Raw genomic sequence first — 16762 nt, forward strand, 5'->3', positions numbered from 1 at the left:
AAAAAAAAAAAAAAAAAACCCTTGACGGTATTTTGACATGAAAATATTGGGAAACTGGACGTAAGTATATCTAAAGGAATTGAAAGACATTCCTTCAGCCCATGTATTAGTGAACGACACAAAGACAGTATATTTCTGCTATTTAATTTTTTTATAGCCATGGGGGACATGCAGAGATTTCATAGAAGGCGAGTAAAAGCCATCCAGTCTGTCTGTTTACCACTGATCTTCCCCTTGATATATTCCTCAGCCCCCATCGTTCCTCCCCCGAGAGCTGCTGTCACTAACACATCACTCCTCCTCTGCCTTAGAGGACAGTATCCACAGCCTCTGAGAGGCTGTGCTAGTGCTGATCTATTCATCATCTGGCAGACAACGCTCTCACAGGCAATTCCATTAGCAATATCCATCTCAATGACAAAGTATGCCTTTTATGTGTCTGGTTTCCAACCACATAGATGTAAGTGTTTTGCTGGGCCCCCTTTTTGACAATGGAAATCACTGACCTAGTGTGAGTTGTGTTTATTACCCATTTTATTTCAATCAGCTGGGTTGACAGAAGTTTTGCCTTAAAAAACAGCCTGTATTCTTTGGTGACAAACACACTGCTTTGGCTGAACTAAGAGAACTAGTAACAAATACTTAGCTTTCCACATAAGGCCAGCCCCTACCCTGATCCCCCCACAAAATAATTAAAAAAAAAAATTGGTCTTTAAAATCTGAAGCTGTATTTGAAAAGATTGATTTTTCAGAATTAGGTTGAGAATGTTGGGAGAGGACCCTTGCAATCTATTGGAGCTCTGTGCTTAATTTTACATTATTAGTGTTGTTTAAATGAGAAAAGTAATCCTCCGAAAATTAAATGAGCAGTTTTCATGTGAATGCCTCTGGGCATTATTAAGATTCACAGTACAAGTGTCATGGTGCTTCATAATAAATTGATCTGAACAAGGTAGTAAATACCTACTGCCTTTATAATGGAGAAAACATTTTGTGTTACCAACGTTTCTGAAACAGACTGGCTGAACTGATTTTTTTCCCTAAAAACGTAGCCACAGGTTAAACGCTCCAGCATTTTCCAGTGGCAGCATCCATCCTCTTATACTTTGGCAGCAGGCAAAATAACCCTGATTAGATTAATCAGTGTCTTCAGCTACTGTTGTTCTCATTATCAACCCTCTAACATTGCATGTTCTGAAGACATATCCTTAAGTGCAATAATTGTAGGCATTGGTTCATTAGCAAGTATGATCAACATGGGTTATCAAAAGCATTTTTCATGCATAATAAATACAGCAAATTACTAAAACAATAAAAGAAATATCTAAGATCTACAGCAGGTTGATCTACATGATGTAATATTTCATTAACATAATTAGAAGTAGATTTGTAATAACTTAATTTTCCACCTTCTTTTGTTTAAAGGAGACCAGAGATACTCTGCTGCTCCTTGCAGAAAGCCTGTGCTCTAGCTGGCAAAATGTCAGGTGAAATTAGGCTATGCAATGAGGAAAATGTTATTTTAGATGTGATACACTCCCTTTAGAAATCTTGCTGATTGCACACAGGCTGTGTAATTACAGACACTCATGAATTGTACTTCATTAGAATGACAAAGTGTCAGCATTGGTGAGACATTTAACACACCCAGAATCAAATGAACACAACTCAAGTACACTTTGAGGGTCATCATCACTGGAAAAAAAAAAAGCAGCAGGGGGATGCTTAAGAAATATGATACCAATATAGCAATATTTTTTCCCCAAAGATTAAAATAACAGTGTTTAACTTATTTTCTCTATTTTGGGAAGAGAAAACCTGTGAATTTTTATACTGGTTTTTGACAAAGAAACATTAAGAACACCATTAGGTTTCCATTGGAAGTTTCCACTGTCTTGCATGGTAGGCAGAGTTGCACTATTTTTCTTTTTACCGTATGAACTGTGATATATTTCAAGTCTGGCACATTTAATTTTCTAAGGGAGTTACACTAAAAAGAGAACTCATAATAGATGTTAATCAACTCACCTATGCCTGATGATAGTTCCAAGTTGTGCAAATGCACAAGTTTTCTTTCTTAAGAAAAAAGTACTTACTTAAAGAGAACAGGAATAATAAATAATATTGTGGTTGATCATGCCTTCACCAGGATCAAGATCGAAATTCTGAATTATTTCCAAAAAGTGAAATTTTGGATACAAGACTTTTCTTGCTACAAGTTCAATTTATATTTGAAGACCAAATCAGCTGCATTTGCCAGTTTAGGCATACTTTTTAACTTGGTGTTTGTGGTCCTTATTGCAATTTTTTGAGATAGTTATGTTACTGTATAGTTTATAAGACATTAACTTGAAAAATGCAGATTTTGAAATAGTAATATTTGTAACACAGAGTTATAATACATAGTTTATAATACCTAGTTAAAATACCTAGTATTATAAACATATATTAAATAAAATTATATATGAGGAATATGCAGTGTAACATGAGTAGCAAACTCAAACATGTAAATAAATCCAAATTCCACAAAACTGAGAGAGGGAAATGCTTGTTTTCTGTACAAATTATCTAATTTCTTCTTACTAGCTGACATCACAAAGTCTTTCACCTTAACTTTTTCTGCTGAAAAGTTTTGATTTATGGCTTCTCTTTCAGGCCCTTTGTGAATCCTCACAAATGAGCAGATTTTGCATGTTGTGCCAACATGCTCCCTAAAGGGAAAACTGCTTTCCTTGCACAGAACACTAAAATTAATTAAAAAATAAAAAAAGGGGGAAAAAAAAAATATCAACAATGACCTGATCGTACAAGCTCTCCTCATGTGGCATTTACTGGGTGGGCAATGTAAACCTGGCTACTCACATGGGTGCTCAGAAGAATGGACAATTTCACATTTGCCTTTCACATCAAATTTGGATAACCAGGATAAATTTTGTGGAATTAAGCTACCGAAAATTCTTCCCACTTCTATGTTCCTCTACAGCTACATATTTCTGTGTTGGCTTGACCATTTTTAGCCAATGCCTTGACTCGTTTTACACCCTCCTGTAGGCTCTGCAGTGCTGCAAGGGACGGGCAGCAGTGCCTGAACCTATGCGTCACATGAGAGTAGCCAGGCACAGGAACGCAGCCGAAACGAGAGAGAATACACTGTCTGTCAGTGTTAATCCTTTTTAATATTCTGCTTCACACCAGAGAGGATTTAATTGTTTCTTAAATGGCTCCAGGGCCTCTGAATGTGCAAACCTGTCTAACAGAGCAGACATTTATTTGAAAGAATCTTTGTAATAAATATTGATCTATCGTATCCGTAGATCATTCTGGAGACACGGCAATCTCTCCTTGCCTAATTAAACTGTGCTAATATGAAAATGCGGGCCAAGCCCATAAGGCATAACAGATCTGCGGGAGTGTGGAAACGCCTGGAAGCCCTGAGCTCTGGGAAGAGAGGCAGAGAGGCACACGAACCCTGCCTGCATGCTAATGAGCTCCTCCACATCCAGAAAGCAATCCATACAGATGCCATTTAAATTCCCTTCCACAACTTCAGCCTCAAAGTCTTCTAATTAACCCTCAGCCTTGAGATAAGCAGCCCTGCAGAGGCGGGGATGGCACAGCACAGGTCACAAAAGGCAAAAGACAACTCCTTGCCACTTCTCTTCCCCCAAGATTTGAAGGTTGTGTCTCTCACCGAGCCAAACTCGGGGCAGGGGGGGGGCGGGTAATCAAAATGTCATTTACTTCATTTCCCTGTGGCATTTTAACTTGTACCCTGTAAGCGTTCCTGGATTTAGGACTGGCAAGAATGTTTTAGCAATCACAAAGCACACATTTCCACAGACACGCGGCAGCCCTTAAAAAGCATTTCACTCCCACTTGACACGGAGCTTTGTTAGAGATGGCAGACAATATTTTACCAGCTTGGCTTACACTTTGCACAGACACTCAGCTTCCTACTGAGGTTTATTTCTAATGGAAGTCAGGCGATTTATTGCCAACTCCAGCACCGCCCAGACTCGCAAGGAAACGATAGCAGAGAATTGCTGGGCTTTGTTTCGAGTGGTGCCACAGCAACCCAGCAGCGCTGCATTGCATTTGGTGTGGAACCCTGTTACAAACTATAGACCAGCTCCCCACAACCATCTCCCTCCAACTGTCTATAGGTGGGATCTACAAACTGCAATTCTCCAACAGCACACCAGAGCTGCCCTTACATATGATGGGGTAGATCTGGAGGGACCCTTATGTTTTCAGTAAAATTACTTATAATTTACACTTGTTAAAAGCAGAATTTGTCTAAGTGATGTAGTAGCCACAGCACAATTTAAGATTAAATGCTGGCTATGTTTTTGGGCAGTCTTGGTTTTTTGTTTGCTGTTTGTGTTGTTTGTTTGTTTGTTTTTAATAAGTGTTAACAGACAGCTGCTCCTGGAGAGCATCCAGAGCCCTGCTACTTTGTCCACAATTAAATCAGCTGAAAATTATTTGAATGTCTATTTACTAGTATTTGCATATATCAAAAGGTTTTGCTCATGCAGTTGTATGCAGGTGTTCAGTTTCATAAAATGATCCTCATGTGTCTTTTTAAAATACAACTCAAAAACCTGAAGGAGTTACACAAATTGGTGAATGGCTAATCTCAGCTTTTCATTTTTAGTGTTATTTTCAAATCAAGTTGAGTGATCCCTGTAGTGATTACTTTCTAAGATCTGGCTGGCAGCTTATTTGAAGAGAGTTGGTGGCCTCATTTTGAATTCTAATGAAGACCACGCTGCATAAATCACTGACATTAGATTCCCTACTGGCACACTTGGCAGAGCAGTCCTCCATGAGAAGCTGAAGCAAGACAAAAAGAATTAAATGTCATTACGTCCTGCAAGTGAATAATCCAGATCAAGGATTGTCCACAGCATTTGAGTGTGACAGCCAGTCAGTCTTTATGTAGGTGATGGGCAAACTTAAGGACTAAACTTCAGGTCTCTTGATTTAGGATATATCATGTGTTCTACAGTCACTTAGAAAGCCATGATTTTTTTTTTTCCACCCCTAAGAAAGGTAAAAGGCCACACTGGGATTTAACTTGTATGACCAAGTATTTTTAGACAGACAATACTGAAATGCTTTGTCAAACTACATGCTACTGTATTCCTAAGAGACAGTCATAGCACAAACTGAGACAGGGGAAAAAACCTGAGATATACTAAACTTGACAAGTGAGTCAGACTCTACTTGCTTAGATCTCAAGTCTTTTATTCCATGCTGTGCTCTAAATTCAGCATGGGAGAGGAGGTACTACTGTATGTTTTGGTGTGATTATATTGCAGCTTCAAAACAGGGGAATATCAGGTCTGTTAGAAACATCCTGAAAATACAGAGAATACATGATTCTGTAAGGCTGATTTCCTCAGCTATACTTACAATGTGAGAATTTATGAACAAATACAGTTGTATGTTTAATGTTCTTGCTTTTCTCACTACTGGCTCTGCAGAGTTAGTGTAACATTGAGAACTTTCATCAATGATCACTATCTGTGGTCTTCAAACTAAGAGAGCTCTCATCCTGCACGAGCTATACTCTGCTTTTCCTCTGCTGACTATAAGAGGTCTGGTTTGCAGAGCTCATTTCACATGGAGGGATTTGTCCTTCACAGTCAACAGAGCTCAATTGTCTGAAATTTAAACTCCAAGCAAGATCTCAGAGCAAAATAGAAACCTATGTCTCACATTAAGTACTATGACCTAAAAACAGTACAGAAGTTTTCGTACTGGCTTTAGTATGAGCACAGCAGTGAGTATGGGCATTGCGAATGCCATCTACTGGCAAAAAAAAAGCACAAGGGAGCGTAATTCCATGGTAGGCGATTTCCAAAAAAGGGAAAGGGTAAGAAAACATGATCTAGGTTGTTAGTTTGTTTGGTTTTTTGGGTTTTCTTAATTGGTCATTTCAAATTTTTGAAATCAAGCAGTTGTAACTGCATGATATGATGATGAATTTTATGTAGAAACTTTGGTGGGAATGAGTTTTGAACCTGAAGTATATAATTACAACCTAATTTTGTACCAGAAAAGAATAATGTTTGAAAACAGTAATAGTTTAAAAGACATCGGAGATAAGGAGAAAATATGAATGGAGCTGCAAAACTGAAATTGCTAGTACGTTCCTATGCTTCCTCTTATTTCACAGGATCTCAAAAATGACTCTCAAGAGTTCTTTAAATATTTGGTGAGAATATTCAGAGTCTAAACCTTTGACACTAAAATCTGAAAAAGCTTCAAACCCTGCAGTGAGTCTGTTTGTTATTGTGCTGTCAGCTATAGCAACCATGATTCCAAGCTTTATGAGGCCAATTTGTGATTTGATCGCAAATAGTCATCTCAATGGAGAATATTAAACTGTTAACTCCACTTACAAAGCAGTAACTGTTGTTACAGTACTATGGCAAAGCAGATCCACCTAAGCTACTTCTCTGCTGGTTTAAGAACCATCTCTGCTGGTTTGAAAACATCTCTTTCTTCCCTCCCCAATGATTATTGATGAGATTTTTTTATTGTTTTCAGTCCACACCTAGCCAAAAACTAGGTTCCCTAAACTATCGAATGAAAAACAGTTGGCCTGATGTTGTCCTAATATTCTCTGAGAGTGTCCCATCTCTGCAAGTGAGTCACAGGCATGGAATAGTACAGGGAGTAATACTCACTAGGGTTCAGCAAGGACTTTGGTCTAAATCTAATGTGGTCATTGCCTAGATTAAGGCAACAATCACTGACCAAGAGACAGCAATCTGCTCAAAGGGAAGACCAACAAAAAAGTTGGAAGTGTCAGAAAGAGCCTCCAGCATATTTCATAGCAGAGGGAAGCCAGGAGTAGAAGGAGGAAAAACTACAAAACATCGTTTGTGAGCAGAAACAACCCTGACCACAGCTTTTTCTAAACTCATCTCTTAAAAAAAGTAAACATTCCATTGTTGTTAGCTGTGGTGTGGCTCCAAGGCAGCAAGCCTGGAATTGCCAGCACTGACAAGACACCATTCACATTTTACCACTAAATTGCCGTGACTTACTGTGACATATGGGAAGACTGCAGCGGGAAGCACGGGAAAAGGAAAAAAAATGTGTAATCTAGGATGAGCACGAGCTTCTCTGTAGTCTTGAAAACAACTGCTAATATCAGAACACTTTCACTCATTTTAGGAAAGCAGAAGGAAACAGGATACGATGTTTAAAATAAGCTGAAGAAATAAAAGAATGAATCAGGAAAATGGGAAAAATAGTTTTGGACATTAGTGTCACAGAATAAAGCCTTTGATCTGTGTTCTGTCCATGCAAAAACTGACCTGGCAGAGATACCAAAGCTGTCTCTGAAACATGGCAGTAGAGCCGTGCCAAGACAGAGCCATGGCAAAGCAAAATACTGATGTGATGAGACCCTCCTGATGGTCTTCTGAGAGGTCCATCACTGGTGAGACCATTCTGCTCCATGGGACCGAAGTCTGGGGCTGCACTGCCCTGGGTAGAGGTACCACCTCACCTGGAGCTGTTAGGGTAGGCAGCCCACTACACAGGGCTGCCTTGCACCACCACACTTTCACTTCCATCAACAAATCAAAGTGGCCCCTTCTTTTAAAGTCACTGCTACTTTTTTCTGACTACAGGTTAAGACAAGAAGGAAGGAAGTGTTACCATGCCAGGACCCAAACATTGCCCTGGGCTGAACATACCACAGTAACTACTACTCCTGTGGAAAGCAGCAGGCATTGTGTTAAAAACTAATTTGATTCTCAGAGCAATCCAGGAAGGCCTGAAAAGCACAGGAGGACAGGGTAATTTCACAGATGCCCAGCTGTCTCCAACATCACTAGGGAAAAAGACTCAAGTTAGGAATAGACTGAAAGTTAGAGAAGCAAATACGTAACATGTTGCGTGAAACTACAGAAAAGTAGATTACTATAAAACAAAGTAAAACTCTAAGTTTCTTACAGATTCTCTGCAAGAAACTGATTCCTTGGCCCAGAATTTGCTTTCAGTTTAAAACAATTTAATTACAAAGGGAGCACACAGGCCATGAAACAATCCAGAATTCAAAACTGTACCTTTTTAGGTAAGTACGGCTCTAATGCATGATTGTATTACACTGTTCAATGGACTGAATAATAATTCCATGCTGGTTAAGGAAATCTGATTGATTTGCATTGCCTTTTTCCTGTGATTACTGTCTATAAATGGTTGTGGCGGACCCACACCCATTAGCATAACCCAGTAAATGGGCTTCCCCCCCTCAACAGCTCCTCCTAACAGACTATCAGATCCTCCTGTTCAACACAAAATTAGAATGTCAGCCAGGTCTCCTTCCACATGATAATCCCCTACTTGACGTACAATGACATTATCCCACCAAAGCTGGAAACAAATTGTAATTCTTGTTGTAATTACAGGCTTTAATAGGTATAGAGGGTTGTTAGGTGCAGAGCTACTATTTCCACTAGGGAATCTTCAGGAATACAATCAGTGCAGCCAAACTATTTATGCAGTTGAGATAGTGCTATGATCAAAGGAGCCCATCCTTAAATAATACACCATCTCCGTTTGGATTTGGGTTTGTGACCTCCATGTCTTCCATACATTACGTTGAAAGGAGGTATGCTTTTCATTTGATCCAGCAATTCACATAGTAGAACACAATAACAAACAAACAAAGGACCATTTCAAGCTTTTTTATATATAGTGGATTGAAATGTAAAAAGAATGGCATTCTGTAATAAAATCATTGAAGAAGTGGACAGAAAGATTAAAATTTATGAAGTTGCTAGGAAATGTTAAATGTAAAAAAGCATAATTAGTATTGAAAAATATTTAAATCTTCCAAGTCCAATGAACTTTTAGAATCTGAGCTTTGCAGCTAGCAAAGATAAGTTAGAAAAATTCAATAGAGGTAGACAAATGATTATGAGTAATGCCATTAAATTATTAGCTTGCGACAAGCATTAAATCCTACCCAGAGATACTCTTGAAGGCATTGCATTTATATATATGTAAAGTACTGATCACATAGAAAATATGGTTTTGTTATTTAATTTTTTTTTCAGTTTGTCTGAACTCTATGCAGGTTCTGGAAGATCAAGAAAACTTCAGGACACAACCAGAGGTTGTCAAAGCGTGCTGGATGACTATAAAGCCCATGCCAGGATGTGCACTAGATGTTTCAAAGCCCCGAGATCAGAGCCTCTCTAGTTGGGCTCTTTTCTTAGGGGTTTGTCAGACTTCGTCCCATATTTATTTCCTCGAAGTTCAACAATGGTACCAGCAAAAAGAATGATATAAACACAAAAAGATGAAAACAACAATTCCCTGTTTCGATATTTTTCTAGTCTGTCTTGTCTGTCCCATCACTTACAGTGATCCAGGAAACTTCAGTCCTTTCCTGATGGTCTTTTGAAAGGACTCATCCAAGACTGGAGTCCTGTTCTTGTTAATGGATACACATATGGATATTAACAACCCTTTCTAGAAGAGTTTACTGCCTCTGACTCTGATGGGCTTAACTTTCTTCATGGCAGCCAGTCAGGTGCCATGTTTTGGATTGTGTCTAGAACCAATGTTTTGGCTGTTGCTGAGCAGTGTTTGCACAGCATCAAGGCTTCCTTTTGCTCTATTTTGCCTGCCAGTTAGTAGGCTGGGGGTGGACAAGAGTTTGGGAGGAGACAAAGCCAGGACAGCTAATACCGGTTGGCCAAAGGGATGCTCCATACCATATAATATCATGCTGGGCAACAAAAACTGGAGTAGAGGGAGAAGGTAGAATTTATAGCTTCCAAGATGGCTGTTGTTTGGAGACTGGCTAGGCCTGTGCTATGTGGCGAGAGATTTCTTCCCTTTGCCTGTTTTTTTTCCTCCTTCCTTCACTTATTAAATCACCTTTATCTTGACCCATGAGTTTTCTTGCTTTTGCTCTTTCTAGTCTCTCAGGGGCAGGGGAAGCAGCTCAGTCCACCATAAAGAGCTTACAAGACCTAGAAAAGCTTGTTTGTGACTCAGGACATGGGAGCTGAAGCTGGGATCAGTCTTTTCTCCAAAGGAGCTACAGGACTGCCGAAGAACTGGGACAGCTTCCAAAGGCTGCCTTTGGCAAGGGGGTGTTGACATCCAGGTGAAAGTCTCCATAATTCATTAGAATCACTCAGGGATTACACAGCCATACGGCTGATGCCATTGGAAAAGTTTTTCTGTTTTGTTTGGGGAGCGGGGTTTTGTGGGCTTTCGGTTGTCTGTTTTAAATAAAATCCTTGGCTTCCCAGCGTTCCGATGTGCAGAATCTCCTACATACACCTACACAGGAGTTGGGGACACAGTGACACAAGACAGTAACTCATCTCATCACTACAGATAAGCCCTCAAGTATCAAAATACATAAAGCTGCAACATCAAAATAATACTGAAGTTCACACAAGTTTGTGTCTGAATTTTAATGCAATTTTTAAAATTTGTCTTGTATCAGCAACTAGTTTTGAACCATAAACAGACTATTCAATGCAATAGAAAAGCCAAGAACGAGAAGAGTTATGTCCTTACATTTTTAAGCCTATGCTCCACATACAGACAGCAGGCAAACCCAGGTCTTCAGGAGCACTGGCTATTCTTCTCGACTCTAGGAACAGATTGCCAACTGTGACTACAAGCCAAAAGTAACCACCATGTCTTTTTGGTAGTACCATTGTGGGGTTTAATGCAAAAGCAGGAGCCATTGTTACAGAACTATCCAGCTTTCTATTCCTGACTATTGCTGACTAAAGTGTGTTTCTTCCCTACCCACTCACAGGGTCTGTGAGGTACTATGGGACACTCCCAGCAGTCTATAGACAGGAGCACTAATGCATGTCTTGCATTGTCTTTATGACACAGATGACAGCTGGAGCTCCACAGGCTGCCTTAAGGCTGATACCAGCAGCCACCGTGGCAACTCTCATTCTGCAGTTGGCAACGGGGATGAAGATGGGCTCCCCACTCCACTCAGTCTAGAGACGTGGAATATCTCAACTCCTTCCCTGGATACTGAATACAGGGGTAAGCAACTCACTGCAAATAAAACACCATTTTTATCAGGCAAGAAAGAAGTTAAAATGTTCACTTTCTCCCTCATGTGAACATTTGGTTCCTGTTCTACTTTAAAAATACTAGACAAAATCCAATACAATGATTTCAGTGGCCTTTGGATCTTGAGTTGTCTCCTTATAAAGTCCAATTACAAACATTTAACCTTTCTCTCAAGTGACTGATGAACTGTAACAGAAAGTAACAGAAAATTAAAAAAGATAAGTCTTAACAAAATTACGAAAACCAGACATTTAAGAAAGATGTTGCCCATGACAACCAGAAACTAGATGAAAAAAGTGGCAATGATGTTCTGGTTACACATTTGTTATAAATTTATGATGGAAGATACGAGAGGTAGGTCATCTGTAAATGACATTGGGCAAGGGTCCAAAATAAAATATTGTTTAATTTTTCAGTTTCAGATGTCCTACATAGACAAAACATTAGGAAAGAAAGATTGAAGAGTCTAGAAAGATTGAAGAGAATCAATCAAGAAATATTGAACAGAATAAGGAACAAATTAAGAATTAGAATTCTCTAAGTTTTTGTTAAATAACCTGTTATAAAATAAGCCTTATGAGTGTACTATTAGGCATGCTTAATTATAATTCTAGTAAGAGGAATGGGGATTCAAATTTCATAATGGAGTTAAAATTTTATCATTTTTCACAACTAACTTAATCCCATGCCCTCTGGTAGCTGCCTCACACAGGTCAAAAACCTGTTCCCATAAAATATGGGCTACTCTGAGACCACTGAACTCATTGTATGTACTTGTGATACAAAGCATTTAAAAATAACCTCTCAGTCATTTTGCTGATTCACGCTAGCAGTTTAGTATGGTGTGTTGGCAGCAATGTAAATTCATGCTAATTTTTTTTGAGATCATTCCTAAAAAAGCAGAAATGGAAGTCAGTGCCAGAATGATTGTCACATAAGTGTAACAATTTATTCACTGAAAAAAAAAAAAAAAGTCACTTATTAACCCATCTCTGGAAATTTGATTAGTAGGAAGAAAGGAAGGCTTTGACAATTCATGTATCTGAACATAAAGGCTGTTACACTGTGATCCTCTCCTAAGCACACCAAAATCCTAGCGTCCCACACAGAAAAAAGCTCATGAGTGGTAAAGAGCTCTGTGTGTGCCCCCCAGCCAGCTGCCCCGCCGGGACATTGGGGATCTCTGTCCTCACACATCGGGCAGCCCCACCACAGCAGCCCTGGACCGATGGCAGCAGCGCCCTGAGGGGACACCATTCACAGCCACAGCAGCATGAGTCAGCTCAATTCCCTAAATCCTATTCTGCCTCCATTTTCTTTCTTCCAAGGCACAAAATACTTCAAGACAGAAAACAAGTCTGGGAGCCAACTAAAATTAACCTTTCCAACTACATAATAAGCTAAAGCGACTCCGCTCCATAGCTATTCCAGTTAGCAGTCTTTAATAGCTGCAGAATCACATTTACAGGATGTCCCTAAATGTGCATACCAGACTCCTCAAGATTTTAAGCTAAATCAACTCCTAGGCGCTTTGTGATGGTGTTCAGACACCAGCTGCGAAATCTGGTCTTGAATTCTTGGTTATTTTCTCTTTCTTTCATTTTAAGTGATAGGTTTTGCTAAAGTACTTATGTCCTCTTCCTTGACAAATTTTGATGAACATCACAAAACCTTTAGGATTTTATCAATGACTCCATGAGCTCACATTGTAAGCTACTACATGTGGTATTGACTGGGTTTAGATCTGCTTTGGAAAAGTATGGAGCTGTGGGCACTGATGAGCAAAATTCCCAGACCTAAAAATTCTCCAGATGATACTAACAGTCCTAACCAGTAACTTTCGAAACAGCAACTTTCAGAGTGAAATCTGTTAAGGTTTTGGGGGACAATGGAAATTTTGGAGATCAACAACCTTTTTCAGGAAGCCTGAAGGAGGCAAGCACACTGCTGACTTTGGTGCAGGTGGCTGCCAAGGGGACACCAAACGAGTCTTGTACTTTGCCAAGATCTCCCCTGCCAGCTGCAGGCAGGCTAGAGAAAAATAGTCTTGGGTACAGATAAGGAAGGACTCACTTAAGCCACCAGCCGCCAACTGGTGGTTGGTGACTTACAGGCAACAGGAGACCTCCCAGTACTCCTGAAATAGGAGACTTGTCCACCACAGACATACATTCTTCATACCAACAGGACAAAGTAGCCACAGTGCATTGCTTGAGCAGTATTTCTTAGAAGGTTAGCTGTGACCAGCTACTGAACAGCTATTTAAATAAAACAGATTTCATCTAGACAAGGGCTTGAGTACACACCAATGAGACAGTTAAGTGTCCCCAGGTGGAAGCTGAGGGACAAAACAGCAGGTGTGGAAGTCTTACAGAAAGAACCTCAATGGCTTCACTCCCCAAAACCCATTCACTTGGTCTTTTGTGAAACTGCTTTATGCAGCTGAAGCTTTTTTTTTTTTTTTAATTAAGAAAAGATTGGTAGGTACAGCTGCAATTTCAACAAGAGTCCTTTCCAAGACTCTCCCCTTGCTCTGCCTCACTACTAGACACAGTTCCTTTTTCAGCATGTACATGTTACAATTCATTGTTTAATTTTTTTGTCCTTGTGATGTTAACGTAAGATGGAAGTTATCAGTACATGACAGAAAAAACAGAGGCAAGCACTGAAGTACCCATTTTAAGTCATGCTGCCTGTTGTCTTGGCAACCAGTTAATATGCCTTGTTACCCATTTTTCACCAACACCTGACAACAACATTTCTGCAAGATTTGGCATTAAGGAGCCTGCTAACTCAGCTGGTTTAGAAGGTATCAGAAAATATTTGCTGGCATTTCCATTCTGATTCCTATTTTTCAGGAATCATAAATCATCCATGAATTGCCCAGCAGCTGAATAGAGTATGAATAAATAGCACTGAGACAATCCATTCCCTTGAAAAAAAGCACAAAGGGAGTGTTGGGGTTTGGTCATGCTCTCTGCAGTATCAATATGTACATTGCTATTCACTGCACAGGGAGAAGTATTAGACCTCAAATTCCTCAAGTGAAAACACATGAATACTTTGACAGATGTATTCTCTCACATGTCGCTTCTTCAAGATCGCAGGCATATGGTGTGGGGGACAAGGTTGGCCCCATTTCCTCCTAGCTTCCTTTTGGAGAAAAAGTCCTACCCTTCACATTGCTGCTGTGCATATTCTCAAGCTGCTTTGAGAAGACTACAAGCATTGACTGAGCTGGCACTACAATTACCATAATTAAACATTGTAATCAAACAGGCTTCAGTCAGCAATCAGACCCAACTACACTGGGAGTTGTGCAGACACACTAGAAGATTCTACCCTTCCTCCAGAGTAAACTGTCCCTATGTGAGAGTCGCACAAAGAGATCAGTCTCAAAGGACTGAAAAAAAAAAAAAAGAAGCTGTCTAATTACATCTCACACACTACCCTGTCACCTTGGATGAATACTTTCCTTGGACAAAAGGTCACCTAGTTACCCAAATTCCACAGAATTTCTGAGTTTGGGAGCATAATGGAATGCGTACTCACAATCATCATCATGAACATTGATTATTTCAGTGGTTAAATACTCAAAATTCAACATTTGGGCATTCTAACAAAAATCAAGCATTCTGAAATTTTATTAACAAATGGCAACAAACAGTAGAGAGGATACAAAGGAACCTCATGTAGATTCAGCATCAGACAACCACAGAGGGAAACTAAAATGATCCTCTGACCTGTGCAGTGGGATTCTAGAGGTGCCAATGGGCTTCCCCAAAAAATTTTAGACAAGAAATTGGTCAAGAGGACTAGCTTTGCTCCTGGATGTTCCCTTTATTCAACTTTCAGGCTTCCTTAGAGCTCTCTCAACATAGATTTTGGCAGTTTATTGTTTAAAGATTGAGTAGTGGTGAAAAACACATTCATTACTGCTTGTCATAGGATGTTGATGAATTCCAGTCACATGCAATTAAGCTGTAATTCAACACAATGACAGACTAAATAGGCAAGTCTAGACAAACAAGGAAAAAATCAACCAAAAATACAATTCCTAGAGAAAAATTCCTAGAGTATTCTGAACTTTCTGCTGAAGAAACAGGTCCATAATCTTATTTTATTTATCATATGAAAGCAGAGTATTTGCTTTATTTTAATTTATGGGATGGTATCAGGATGTATCATCTAAACAAGACAGCAAAAAATATTAGACACTCTGGAATATTTTTGGTAAAGGAGAAGCACAGGATCTTTTTTCTTCCTGAAGTTTTAAAGTAGGACACACACATGTTAAAAAATGGATGCATTGCATCTTGCATTCCTTAAAGATAAATTCTGCTGATTTCACTTATACCTTATCTGTAACCAAAGCAACTAGTATCACTGAAAAGTTGAATTGGCTTTATGACATTTAAACTGAAATTAAGGACGTGTATTCTAGGCCTCAGTTTACTTCCACTTAAACCCGGAACTACACGCCTTGACTCTAAATCTTCACACTGAGTGTTGTTGTATTGGTTCTGTTGGTATTCAAACCAGGAGAAGAATCATAGAGGTATATATATTTTTTCTTACCTCTGGCAATGTTTTACTCTCTACAGATATGGGGAAATGCAGCATAGCTTATAGCAGATTTTGCTGTAATAGGAAGAGTTAGTTACACAAGATATTTTGGTACATTATTCAAATCTATCAGGTCAATGGCGTCATGCTAGCAAGATATCAAAATCTTTGTCAACAACGTATAGCAACTGACCCTAGGAATGTGATGCAGCAGCATAATACAACCTTTTGTAGCACGTTGTTACCACACTTCAGAGATATTCCTGAAGATGGAATTTATAACAGTCATCAGTACCAGGTTGTCCTAGTCAATGTACACGTGGCCACAATGATTTCACTAATGAAAGTAACTCTTACTCCTTTGAGAAGATTTTTTTTTTTTACCTGATAACCATGATTAATTTCACCCATGCTCACTCAGCATTTGTGTTAATGAGATGTTAGAAAACTTACCAAACACTTGATTTCCATGCAACAAGAACAACATCAAATTTTACACTTCACAAAATTGGATATTTTTTTTTGTTTTGTTTTGCTTTATTGTGTGAATCCTCTAAAGGAAGGACAGCTTGAAGAAAAGGCAGCAAAAGAGATTTATTATTATGATTCCTGTAATTTTCCCCATACAAGCCAAAGAAAGTTCCTGTGAGTCAAGGTAGACCCTCCACCCCTCAGCTTTCCATACCAAGAAAGAGAAAAGTCCAAGCCCTTTGGGAAGAGACACAAGGCTTGAGCTGTGCATATGCAACAGCTGTGACACCATTTCTGGCTCTATCAAACAATAGAGCTAACCTTTCAGGTTATTTTTTTTTTTATATGTGCTCTACGTACCACAATAGTGTAGTAGTCTTTGGGACTACTAGATTGGTTCTACATAAACAAACTGTTCAGTCAAAAAGTGAGTTTCATTTAACTTTAATGTGGCCCTAAAACTAACATCTACTACCAAAGTAATCATGGTGGTATACATAAAGCTAACCAAAAAGGCTAATTATTTTACTATTAAGTTGTGAGAAAGTTAAAACAAATTATAATTTTCAAGCCATGTTTTAAAATAAAGAAAAAAAAAGTTCCTAGTTGTAATGAATCAGGTTCTTAAACCCCCCCC

At 39.1% G+C, this 16762-nt stretch overlaps 1 protein-coding gene across 1 annotated transcript in view; it reads right to left on the reverse strand.

The window, feature by feature from the left end:
- The window catches only part of MAP1B (microtubule associated protein 1B), a 70881-nt gene that overhangs the window by 48825 nt on the left and 5294 nt on the right, over positions 1-16762 (reverse strand). The gene's annotated exons all lie outside the window — the stretch shown is intronic.

Source organism: Calidris pugnax, unplaced genomic scaffold (genome assembly GCF_001431845.1).
Source record: "Calidris pugnax isolate Ruff unplaced genomic scaffold, ASM143184v1 scaffold273, whole genome shotgun sequence".
NCBI classification, from domain to species: domain Eukaryota; kingdom Metazoa; phylum Chordata; class Aves; order Charadriiformes; family Scolopacidae; genus Calidris; species Calidris pugnax.